Source organism: Ambystoma mexicanum, chromosome 4q, assembly GCF_040938575.1.
Source record: "Ambystoma mexicanum isolate Mex_15411 chromosome 4q, UKY_AmexF1_1, whole genome shotgun sequence".
NCBI classification, from domain to species: domain Eukaryota; kingdom Metazoa; phylum Chordata; class Amphibia; order Caudata; family Ambystomatidae; genus Ambystoma; species Ambystoma mexicanum.
Window position 1 is genome coordinate 1,234,130,826 of NC_090928.1, and position 13,367 is coordinate 1,234,144,192.

A 13,367-nucleotide genomic window follows, 5' to 3' on the forward strand; every position below is an offset into this window, starting at 1 on the left:
ATGATCGGGTTACACCCAATAGTACAACATAAATCGAGGCAATATTGATTCCACAATCGCGTTCACTATTTTAATATTTAAATATATCTTTAAGCAATAACTATTACAAAGCATTGAGCAATTCTGGGGGAATGGTGTGACACGATGCTTGCTGAAATGGACTTCGACAAACTTACATTGCCCTTACAAGCCCGGTGAAGATGTACAACAAAATCAAAATTGTAAAATGGGGTAAGGTATATAGAGAATGACATTGTATAAACTACAAAGGGAACTAGCCACACACCTGAGGAAATATAAGGAGCTTCAAGCCCCCTGTCATGAGATTTCTTCGGGAAGAAATATTGTTATATTTATATGTGCATTCATCTTAACTTACTGGGCTCCCTACAAAGGTGGGGTACCATAAGAGGGATCCTGTGGCAAGAAAGAAATAGTTGGCTCTGTAAAAAGCTGTGGGAGGCAGAAACGCTAAAACGTTGGCTGATTGGCTGCAGTGCAACACTAAGGCCGAGGAAAATGTGGTTGGGAAATTTCATAAGGAGATTGTTAATATTGTGGGCTAGGATCTTGTATGTACACTATCTCAATGACCATTGCTTTAGTGATTATTTTAATAACGATACACAAAAGGTTGGAAAATGTGTTTCTCAATTAGTCCACCATAATGAAGTAAGAGTAATTTGTGGGATAGCTGCTGAAAAATGTACGGATTATGTAGACAGACAGGATAACACTGATCCTGTAGGTCGCTGTTCTGAATCACTTATCGCTTGATGTGCTTTGCACCCTGAAGTAAACTGCACCCAGAATGGGTGCGTGTGGCTGGCTGACATACCTCAGAGCAGAAGTTAGGGGCGGTGGGGGAAGCCAGAGCTAGTGTGCTGCTGCATACTGGGCCCCTTCAGTGCTCTTTCCCCACCTGTTGCTTCAGCCTGGCGTGGTGCAGTTCAGTTCATTGTGGTGCAAATATCTTGGAAACCGTGCAACCTAGGACCTGGACCTTGAGTTTTGTTCCTCGTGTAGGGAACCGTCATCTGTAACTAAGCTTTAAGTATTCTTGTTATGCTGTACGCTCAGTTACTTACGGGTTTGATGCGCCCTACAAATCAATAAACAAACCGGTCCTTCTTACGACCACATTGACGTTTTGCCGATTTCAGGCAACCGTCTCATGTGTGAAGGTGCTGAAATCCAGGGAAAGTGGTGGGGGGTCCACATTTCCTGTAGCTAGTAATGTCCCGAGGTTCCCAACATGCAAATATGCAACATTCGGTGCAGATTAGCGAAACAGTGTGGAATTGTATAAGGAACAATGCTTCACAAAGCCACAAACCCTCAAACAAATTTTGACTTGTGCTGAAAACTGGGGAACAGGGTCAAGTGTCCAAATGTCATGCAGCCAGTAATGTCTGTAGGGTCCTAACAGATAACTATGCACCATTTGGTACAGATGTTTCGAATTGTATAAGGAACAACGCTTCGCCAAGCCACAAATTGCGACTTTTTGCTAGAATCCGCGGAATGTGGTTGGTTGTCCAAATGTCATGTAGCCAGTTATGTCCAGAGGGTCCTAAAAGATAACTATGCCCAATTTGGTGCAGCTTTGTGAAACAGTGTGGAATTGTATAAGGAACAACGCATCGCCACCAGCACATTTTGACTTTTAAATATAGTTACGGTATTATATTGTATCATGTTGAATAAATTAATGTCTAATGTTTATTTTAGAATGTTCTGTCTGAAGCAATTTATTGCCATTTGTAATGAACTAAGAGTTGTGAAGAATAAAGTTTTTAATAAACTATAAACACCCAAACAGATAGGCTGTGGCACTGCATAGATATGCCACTTCAGCATTGTATAGTGTAAGTGTGTTGAAGAAGAATGCTGTAACAAGTGTGGCATTTTGGTGGGTAAAAACGTTTTTTTCTCAAAAAGAAGAAACCCTCACTATCTTTATCTTCTAAGAGGGGTTTGCCTGCCGCAAACCAGTACTAAAGCATCTGTCGGAATGTCAGTTGAAATCAAACTCTGCCGTCCTGTGTCACAAACTACTTCTACCCTTTACACTACAACTAAAGACTAAGCCAACAGAAAGTTCCTTCTCCAGGAAAAAGACTCCTTTCTCCTGGTATTTGGCTGGTATTCCTAGAAATGTTCTTAGGCAAAAGGATGCCAGAGTGAAGGACATCCCTTTCCCTGGCTTTAGGTTTCAAAAAACCTTTGGTTCCAGCAAACCTTTGCACCAGTCACTTTTCGGAACCAGTAGAATGACTCACTTCTCCTGGTATTGGTTCACACATTCCAATATATTCCTCACCAAATCCAAGGGGAACGACTCCCTTCCTCTGGCGTCTCTTGATTAATGGGCTTTTAGTTTCTTGAACTTTCAGGACCAGGAGAATGGCTCCCTTCTCCTGGAATTGGCCTACACGCTCCAATATAGTTCACAATGTCCATAATGTCCAAATTATGGTCTCTTCCCCCTACATCAACACTTTAGAGCAATAGGAAAAAGTGGAGAAAAGATAGAACCCCCACTTATGCAGGAAACGTGAAAGTGGCACAAGTTGAATATAAAAAATCCCTTTTTAAAGCCAAATCTGAGTTCCTGATTATTAAAATTTGTGTCTATGAATCAATCAACTATTGCTAATTTTGTACAACCAAAGTATGTATTCTCTGCCATGGAGCCCTCTCCGAGGCAGGCACATCTTTTCAACTCATTCTTTCATAGGAAGATTGAATTGATTCAGGAAAAGATTTCACAACTACCTCTTACTGGGAAAGACTCTGAACATTATTTTAAGGGACCAAAGAGAACACGTGCTCCGCTGTTTGGGGAGTCTTTCTCTTTGGTTGGTGAAGTTGTGGTGTTGTCTTTGCTGATAAAACTGCAGCCCACTAACAACACACTCTTCCCCATACCTGCAAGCATGGCAACATGACTTCTGACTGATATCCCTTTTTCTAACTCAGTTCATCAATAAATCATTATCTGGTTCATTACTTGTGATACTAAAAAAGTCTGTGGTTACCACTCTTTAAAATAATTTAAAAAAAGAAACGTGGACCCTGAAGATTTGCAGAACTATCGACCAGGGGCGGGGCTACCATTGCCCAAAACATTTTTGGAGAAGATTGTAATATCTGAGTTACAAGACTATGTGGGTAAGGAATCTTTGTTGGACCCCCTCCAGTTGGGTTTCCAACCAGGCTTCAGAACCGAAGCGGCATTGATGGCAGTATGGGATGACCTCCTTTAAGTGGCAGATCAGGGAGATTCATCCCCTACTGGTCATGTTGTGTATCTCTGCGACGTTCGATACGGTGGATCACTGGATCTTGCTTGGGCGCCTCGGGAGATGGGGAACATCTCTGACCAGACACTGAGCTGGTTCCAGTCCTTTTTGTCATATCGGTAACTAATCAAATTGGGTGGGTTTGTGTGAAACTCTTCTACAGGACTGTGGCATCCCGCAGGGATAATCACTATCCCCCTTCTCTTTAATTTATATCTTAGGCCATTGATGGAGATTTTGAGGAAGCGCGAAGAACAATTTCACTTGTATGCAGATACCCAAGTGTTAATCAAAATAGGGAATGTGGAGGAGAGGTTTCAAACAGTGAAACAATGTCTGGAGGAAGTAAAAGGGGGGTGCCCCCTAACTTGCATCTCCTGAATGCTGGGTAAATCGAGGTAGCATTGTTTGGCCCTAAACACCTCTTGAGGGTAGCAGGTGTCCAGGGTTGCCTTGCTTTTTGGGCTCACACCTACTACTTTGCCCCTAAATTAAAACATCTGGGGTGTATTTGGCATGGGGACCTGGGCAGCAAAGCCCAGTTAATTGCTAAGGTGCAGTCAGTTCTCAGCACCTTGCGCACCCTGAGACAGGCTCTCCAGTTTATTCCGGCTAAGGATCATGCAGTGGTGGTGGGCACATTGGCAAATTCACGCCTGGATTACTGTAATTTATTTATTTACTGTGTTACATAGCTGTACAAACAACATTTCAACACAATCTTAGTAAGAAAGAACAACATAGTAATCAGTACAATTCAAAATAAACAGAATAAAAAGAAAAATAAAGAACCCATGGGTTCCCAAGCAGTCCCATCAAATAACATTCAATCCAAACCCTCAATGCTTCAATGAGAATTATAGTCCTCCAAAATGCTTGCTACTTTTCGCCAAAGGATAGTGAGGAAAATAATGCAAGGTTTGCTCGCACCTCCCAAACCCCCCAATAAACAATGTCCAAATACCTTGCAAAGAATGGGGCTCAGTACATCCACAAGTAGAGCTTTTAACCTCAAGGCTTCACAGTGAGTCAGAAGATGTTTAACTTACTCAAGCTGGTTAGACCCACACAAGCGGCACACACTCGTAGGGGCCTAAGGATGTTATTCCAGGCACCCTTGACCTCCAAGATCTTTACCGAGTTTGTTCTTCATTTGCGATAGTCCTAGACCAAGGTATTTCCCACAAACTGGCCTATGTAATTCTATAGGTGATACTGGTTGAAAACATATGCCATGAATAAGCCACTATTAGATTTTGTGGTAAGATCCACAGCGTGTTGCTCACTAAAGCAAGATATAACAACATCTCTCATAGCGGCCTTAAAAAGTGGGAATGTCATGATCAATTCCAGGGGTTCTGGGTTAGGTTCTGGTGTCCGGGCCAGGAAGGAGTCTTGGTACAGGTCCGTAGGGGCTACATGGGTTTTAGAATGGCAAACCTGACATTCTTATATTCCCCCCAAGGTGACAAAGGGCTCCCATAGAGATCCAATGGTGTTCCAATCTCCTTAAGATGGCCGTCCAGCGGGTCACTTTCTAAGTAGTCATTGAGATCTAGACGTTGGGCATAGAGGACTATAAAAGCCCTGCCTCTGCAGTAACACGCGCTTTGCGTTATTTCCACTGACATCGGTGTAACGCTACCGGCGCTCAGCTCACAGACCTGCAGAATAATAGAAAAAAAGTCTTGTTTTGAACTCTAATTGCTCACATAATCCATAGACCTTAGTCTTCAACATACTGGATCAGAGTTTTCCGCAGCAGCAGTCCCCCGACAGGTGACTTCATCTTCCGTATTTCCGCAGTTCAGTCAGCAGTCTTCATCCAAGGCCGCAGCTTCATTTTGAGTTCTTCTGACCTCTGAAAACCTACAAAGACAAAAGGTACCATAGTTAATGAAAGAACATTACAGACTAAAAGTGAATAAGAATAACTATATGCGCACACGTACCTAAAGCTCTGACAAGCTTTTCTCAAGCATTCCAACGCCTCGCAGAAAAAAGCCATAGTTTCATAACTAGGACACGCTGTGCCGCGCGCCTTTGCCGAATTACATTTGCATACTTACCTCAAGAAAAAAAACATAGTTGGATAACGAAGGCACACTGGGCCACACGCCTATTCCTTTCTACGCGCGCCTCCTTACCTCAAGAGAAGACTTCATGTTTCTTCTTCGACGTCCAAGCTCCTCAAGTGAAAATTCTTTCTTCAGAGAACCTGCAAAAGAAGACAGTTGTTAAAATCATCAAGAGAGATCGCTCCAACCTCAGAACCTTTTTCTCTTAGAGACTTCGGTGCCTTTTATGACTAAAGACTAAAGACCTCTTCAGGAATTTAAACACTTCCCTTTTAACAACATGATTATCGTCTGAGCCTCAACACCAACGCACCCCAGCTTGAAAGCAGGACAGAGAGCTCCAAAACAACAAAACACGGGTGAGGAGTGTGTGGGCCTTAGGAACTAAAGGGGAGCCAGTCAGGGTGGTAAAGAAAAGGGTGAGCCATAGTAGATTTACCACTTTATATTGATTCCAGTCTCCCCCTCCTCTTTTACTTTCTCCTTTATGACAGGGGAAAACCCTAATTAACCAGTATTGCCTGATCACCAGAGCTCTGGACCATTTATGCTCCTATGGAGGCAAGGTAAGTGTTACAGGGAGGACAATTCACTGGCTCGCTCAGGACCAGGGGCAGCCATCTAGCAGCAAAAGAATAGATGGAAAGTATGGCGCTATCCTGCCTGTACGGTGCCTCAGCCCGGCCAGCCTAAAAAATAATGGCATTCAGAGTGCCAGCCTGGGCGTTGGCTAGCCTCCAGTATATACTCAAGTAAGTCAGCTGGAATCTCGCCAGGCAAGACTCAATGCCTAACTCAAGGAGAATGGTCACAACCGGAGTGTGGGTCGGAAGTCGAAACAACCTCTTAAGCAGTGAGGATTCTACTTTGGCCACTCCAATGATGTTACCGGGCATCCAGCCTTCAGTCCCATACATAATGGTTGGAAGGATCTTGGGCCGATATAATCAGGCCAAGATCCAGACCGAAGAGCCCCTGCGAGCCACTTCCCCCAGGCACCCGATAATCTGAGAGCACTTTCGTTTAACGTAGTCCAGATGACAATTGCCCCATAATCTACAGTCAAAGTGACTCCCAGGTAGTTATACTTGTTTACCACCTCAAGGATGGTCGACTCCACGTGCCAAGGCATTGTGATCTTTTTATGGCCTGTGGGATGGAATACCATAACCTTTGTTTTTCTGGTGTTTACAACAAGGTGAAGGGAGTGCGAGAATGAAGCATGTAAATCGGACAGGATAAGACCCAGAAGGATGATGATATCTGCATAACCCATCCACTGCAAAGGGAAGTTGCCAACTTTCGGGACGATCGATGGATTGGCCAATGGTGCACCGATATCAGCTAGATATAAATTTAACAGATGGGGCGCTAGCATGCATCCCTGCTTCAACCCGCTTGCAGTGGAAATCCAGGAGCAAGTCTTACCAGATTGGTCTAACCTGATCTTAAACCTGGTGTTGGTGTGTAGGGAAATAATCATGAACAATAGTCCCGGCGATATGTTCTAATCCGATAACTTCCACCAAAGCATATTCCGATTGACGGAGCCAAAGGCGGCACTGTAATCTATGAACGCCACATAGACAGTGCGCTGGCGAATAAGCCAAGCCTGCTGGAGGGGCAGTCAGCAAGGAGAGACAATAAGTCGACACACCCAGTCCCCCCGTTGGAAGCTGGTTTGATTCAGCGAAATAAGCTTGGCATCTTCCGCCCAAGAACATAGTTCCTTCAATAGCATGCGGGCGAAGATCGTCGATGAAACAGCAAGCATCACTGAAAGCGATAATTGCTGGTATCAGACCATCATCCTTCTTCCATATGGGGACGATAATACCGTCCCTCCAGGAGAATGGGATAAGTTGGGATTCTCCAATTAAATGGAAGAGCCAGTGCAGCGCAGTAGCCCAGCAAACAGCGTCACAGTACTACATAAACCCTCCTAGGCCCTCAAGGATTTGCTCTCACAATTAGCCTCAAGATGTCATCAGGCGTTTTGGTGTAATTCCACCTAGCAGTGGATGGGCCCGGTCCAACATATGTAGAAACACCTCCTCCCAGAATTCTGGAGACATGCTCAACCCAAACAAGTTCGGGGACATCTATGTTCCCCAGGTGCAAACGTCAATCCGCCTCCAAAATTCCTGTGCATCGTTATCCAAGGCAAGTCAAACTAGTGTCCGCCACCGAAGTGTTATACCGATGTTGTCTTAGCCATTTCAGATATACATTTTTGGCTTTGCTTTATTTAGGCGTTGCGCTCTTACGAGGGGATCCAGTTCCATTCCTGCTAAGGTTTGCATCTCTCTACGCAGTTTACGCCTCTTGGTGGCAGTTAGTCCAGGGATGACGATGGAGAGGCGAAGCAAAAGATGTCCACGTGGCCCGGGTACCTCCCGTGGCAAAAATGAAATGGAGGACATGATAGCGGCGATCACTTCCTCAAAATCCCTAGGAAAATCATAGGGTTTTTCCACGCACCTAAGTGCACAGCGTTCAACAAAGGAGGCCAGGGCATTTTGTTAACGTACAGAAACATTGCCCATCCTTCGGTCATTCCATGGAATACGATTTAAGGTAGAATTAACCCTAAGTTCCCCGATGGTATTAAGGGGAGAGGGCATCAAGCTGAGGTTTAAGATGATCGCCAGTGGCATATGGTTGCTCTCAAGCCGAGGAGATAAGCTTATGTCACTTACAAGATGCAAGTCATTAGCCATAAAGGCGCAGACCAAGATGCTTTCGGATGTGAGTCTAAAGGCGGCGAGTGACATGTAATCACCATTAACCATGGTGAACCCCATCGAATAGAACAAACCAGCCCATGCAAGACCCCTCCCGCAAAAGCAGGAAAGTAGACTGCCGTCCACGGCCGATGATGAATGCGTGTCCTCATGTCCTCATGGTCAACCATCTTGGGAGCACTGGGGAGCCGAGAGTTAAAGTCCCCACACACCATAAAAGAGGAACAGGGCTTTAATTTACCAATCAAATCCTTCATTTTAAGGAGCACCAAATCATGGGGCTGCCTATAAGGTGGGTTGTAAACTTTGATAATGACCAACTCCCCAATACACGTTTCCGTGGGTAGGAAAATCCTTCCCATAAGGATATTCGGAGAACACGTGGGTAATTCCACCATACTCAAGGAGTTAACACCCAGAAAACGTCCTTCCTTCGGGTGCCCGCGGGGGTCTTGCTGGCTGGCTTATGAATAAAATACCAGCCATCCGCCACCACCGGATTGACAAGCAAAGTCTCCTGGAATGCTACCATAGTGTACTGGTCGACATCATCAAAAAGTCCTCATTCCTCAAACAAATGGGAGTGCGCACAAGTGTTCCAGCTAACACATGGCACGCCATGTGGAGCATCCAAGGCTAAAGGCCAGCTGTCTCCCTTTGGGCGACCAGCTTGGGCAGCCATGCCTTTCTTCCCCCAACGAAGCATCCACCGTCCCCGCTCCAGAAGGCAAGCAGGGTACAAGAGGAACACATCTGGGGTCGGAAATAGTGGCACATTTGCCACTCAGAGGCAATGGGTGAAATCTCTTTCCATATTCCTCCATATTCCAGATCCATGGCAGTGCACTCATAGCTCTGGTGTCTAAGTGAGTCGACGTGCTCTAGGATATGGGACAAAGTTTCATTGGAAAACAAATAAGCGACAGATGTAGCAAAGTGTGATCCCTCGCAAATGTCCACTATCTTTATGTTGTCGTTTCGAATAAACTGAAGTGGAATGATGCAATGGAGTAAATCAAGCAATCAGGCTCAGTTCAAAAATTGCCCAGCCTCATCACTAAAGAAATAATGGACCAAAAGAGCCTTAGAGTCAGGCTTAGAGGGCAAATAAGTCTGTAACCCCCCCACTGGGGCCTGTCTGACCAGGTCTTGAAGGGAGGGGGCAGTCACCTTTCTAGATGAAGAGGGCCTAGATTCTACGTAAGAGGTGCGCAAGCCAAGATCACACTCAGTCTGAACAGAGGTACTGACGGTGGGTTTGCTAGAATCATTTGGAATGCACACCGGGGAGAAGTTACTGAGAGTAACAGGAGCAGCCAATGGTCTCAAAAGCGTGGGCTTTGATGGGTCAATGGGAACTCTGACAATTGGAATAACGGGAAGAGGCAGCAGGGTTTGATAAGAAGAGGCGTTATCAATAGATATAATAGCCTCATTCATGTGCCCAGTCGACAAACAATGAGAAGAAATTAGAGCCTTTCCAGCAAGAGCAGGAAAAAATGAACAGTGGCCTGTCTACTTTGGAAAGTGGGGAAAAAGGGCCACATGTGTCTCGGAAGCTTTAATCAAAGTATTTCCAAGAGGTTTTTCTATCCCCATCCCCTTTGTCTTTATCAATTACCGGCTCATACATTAGAGCCTGATTGACGACCCTACAAGGCCACCACATATGGCATTTCTCAGGAGCCAATTGTACAATAGTGGTCAGTTTAGGATCAATCGATGTTGGCTTAGTATGTGCATTCAAAGTCAGAGGATTAAACGATGGATCAACTCGGGAAGACATATTAGAACAAACATCAAGCCAAAGTGATTCTTGGCGTGCAAGAACCCTAGTTAGTAAATCAACTAAGTCCGAAGTTTTAGTAAGCAGTCCCGAGAAGCCAATTTAGTTACAATTACATTGCATGTTGACGGTCAGGTCAGCCAGCAGTGATTCCAAAATATTAACCAAGATATTAAACATAGCCGCTGAAGAGCAGCTCACTTCAGCCAAGTCAATTGAGGCGGAAGAACAAGTAGAAACAGGGGAAAAAACACGGATGTTCCGACGCAGCGATACAGGATGCAACTCGTTAGACGGATCAGTTCAATGCGATGCACAAAATGCTTGAGGGGAAATGAAAGGGGTCGTCTAATGCCAGCAAACGGTGGTCTATCCTTTGTGAAGCCACGTTTGTAGAAAGAGAACCAGAGTGCTCCATGCAAAGTGTATCCCAAAGGTTTTTTTGTCATTCATTTGTGGGGCAACCGAAGCAAAACAGACTGCAACAGAGGTAGGTACCAGAGATATGGAAGGAGGTTGAACCGGTGCAAAGATGGTGTCTGCTATAACCTTAGAGGATTCCAGCGCAGAGGCATTCGTAAGGCACATTGCTACTTGTTCGATTGTCTTGGAGCCCAGGCACTTAAGAGAGGAGCCAAATTCATGTATCAAGTCATCCGTTAAAAAGCCCTTGAGGGAGAGACAATACATCCAAGACCTTCTTGCGTGCCAAGTAAAAGTCAGTGATTTTTGGATCAGTCAGTACTTCCTCAATCAATTTAACAGTGCGTTGGGGCAAGCACGCTTCGCACAGCGAGTGTTTTATGCAGGGATATCGGGTAAATCCCCAACAGGGCCCTCCAACTCACTCAGATCTAAGACTTGCTCCAGTGAAGTAACCGATGCCACACGGCCCTCCATCGCACCGAGCAATGAAAGAGCTGCACGTTTAGGCACACATGCTAGAATAGCACCAGTAGTTTGGCGCTTCAGCGTGGGAAGTTAAAAAAAATATATAAAAAAATGAATTAAGATTAATTCATGCACTTAAAAGAAGTCTCAATTCATTGCACAAATTCAGAGGCAGTATTGCATAACAATGCAAGCGTTATCCCAAGCCCTTCGGATGATGGCAAGACAATGGGTGAGGATATGCCCCCCCCCCGGTACTCACCAACTGCGAACTGCCAAACTGTGCCTCACTTTCCGCATTCTCGGAGCGAGTTATTGTAGGATAATGCAGGCTTAACCAGCCGAGCTCCCAGGCAAGCCAGGCAAAAAATAGAGTGCAGGAAACAATCCATGTTAAGGGGGGAGTCAATAATGTGGAGCCAGATGAAGTCTGTGCCAAACTGTGCCTCACTTCAAACTCTCTTGCCACACTTGCACGGATGACTGTAATGGGCTGCTGGCAGGCATCCCTTCTACACAAATCCAGCGATTACAAAAAGCTCAAAATGCAGCTGTCAGACTTATTTTTAGACTAACAAAATCCTGCCCGATTACAAACCTTCGTCGATCGTTGCACTGGTTTATGGTGAACGGTCGTATTGATTTTCAAATTATTTGTCTGGTGTTCAAATGTGTAAACACGCTGGCCCCCAGCTATCTCTTTGAAAAAATAACCCAGTATCAACCAGACAGTTGAGGTCACGTAAAAACTTGTTGTTGCAAACTCCCCCCCTCAAATTGTGTATTTAGGGGTGATCATGGGTTTGCAATCTATGGCCCAACGTTATGGAACAAGCTTCCATTGTAAATTTGAGAAATAAAAACACTCTGCTCTTTTAATAAAGTTTTAAAGACCCATCTGTTCAAGCAACTATAGGAGGATGGTCTAAGGTAGGAGCTACTCCAGTATCAGGATTGGGAATCTGGTAAATGTGCTTTCTTCTTTATATTATTATTTGAGTGTATTTAGGTACCATCTGCGCCCAGATACGATTTGGTTTGTTTAGGTGCACTATACAAATGACTCAAAAATCCAACAAATCAAACAACAAAGCAAGGGAGAATGACTCCCTTCCCCTGGCGTCTCTTTAGGGTATCAAACAGGCTTTCAGTTTCTTCATCAGGAGGACTCCCCCCTTTTCCTGGTGTTTGAGAGTTTTTTACAGTATCTCTCAACTTGATGCTTCTTTCTTTTGCCCCCTTCTTGGGGAATTAGCAAAGTCCCGAAACCATCTCAGGGCCTCTGTGGAATTTTTCCTGCCACTGCGACGAGGAAGTTCTCCTCGGATGCTCAGTCCACCCTTCCCAAATGCCTGTCTAGCCAGGTAATTACACTTATCATGATTATCAGAGATGTCCAGTACACAAAGTCAAGCCACAGTAAGTAAAAAAAGGCTAGTCTAGCTGCAGCAAAATGCTATTCTAGACACATAATAGCACGTAATAACACTTCTGATGCTTACTTCATTATATAGATATTCAATGACGCAGTAAGAAATTACTAGACTGGCTGCACCCAAATGCCAGTCTACACGGGTAATAACACTTATGCTTGCTTTATTATAGATGCCCTGTAAAAATGTCATGCACATTGACAAAATTATCAGGGGAGAGGAGTGGGGGCAGGTCCCAGTCTACTGCGCTGCAAGTGGGGAAGTGATAACGTGGCAGTAAGAACCCAACACACCTGTGAGTAAAATGTTTGTGCGAACGCTCTGCCAAACCTGGCGCCTCACAAATATATAACAAATGACCAAATAAGTAAATGAAATGCAAAGAATAATAGATTTGTTATGTGTATTGACATATGATTGAATATTCGTTGCTGCAGTGAGGATGCACTGTTACGCCCGCAGAATGGGAGCCATGTCGCTTCCCGCGACTGTGGCTGAACAAAGCAACACCTGCGTACTGTGGAGACATTGTGCGTGGTCCTCCCTCGTCATGTAAGGCAAACAGAGTCCTAGCAAGAAAGGGACTGATCTACTAATGCGGATTACGGAAGAGCAGATCCTACAGATAAAGAGCCCACCCCTTGCCATTCCATCATGGTCTGGGTAAATAAAGAAGGCACATGCCGTTGACAGCATGCAACTGTGTGCAGTGTGTTATCCGCCAAATAGATGATTACACAATTTAACATTCAGATCATTATCAGTGGACAGGACCCAGTTCCATAATTGTGAATACAAAGTGACAGGTGTAGTGATTGCATTCCATTTGCTTATTTGGTAATTTGTCATATATTTGTGAGGTGCCAAGTGTGGCAGAGCATTTGCACAAACATTTCAAATTAACAAAATGCCTACACTTGCTGTACTAAAACAAGTGTTGTCAATAATAACATAGACCATGGCTACTTTAGCATGGATGCCCATTACATGATTGCACATCCTCCTCCAGCACCATCCTCCCTACAGGTCCCTTTCACTCCCACTCTCCTCCCCAACCCAAAAATAATCCCCTTGGCCCAGCATTACATCCACAACCCTCTTCCCCATGCCACTATTTAGGTTTGAGGCAA

The 13,367-nt window shown here is 44.7% G+C and overlaps 1 protein-coding gene across 4 annotated transcripts in view; it reads right to left on the reverse strand.

Annotated features, from left to right (window-relative positions):
• Positions 1–13,367, reverse strand: part of LOC138468305 (uncharacterized) — a 441,590-nt gene that overhangs the window by 232,829 nt on the left and 195,394 nt on the right. The window lies entirely within an intron of this gene.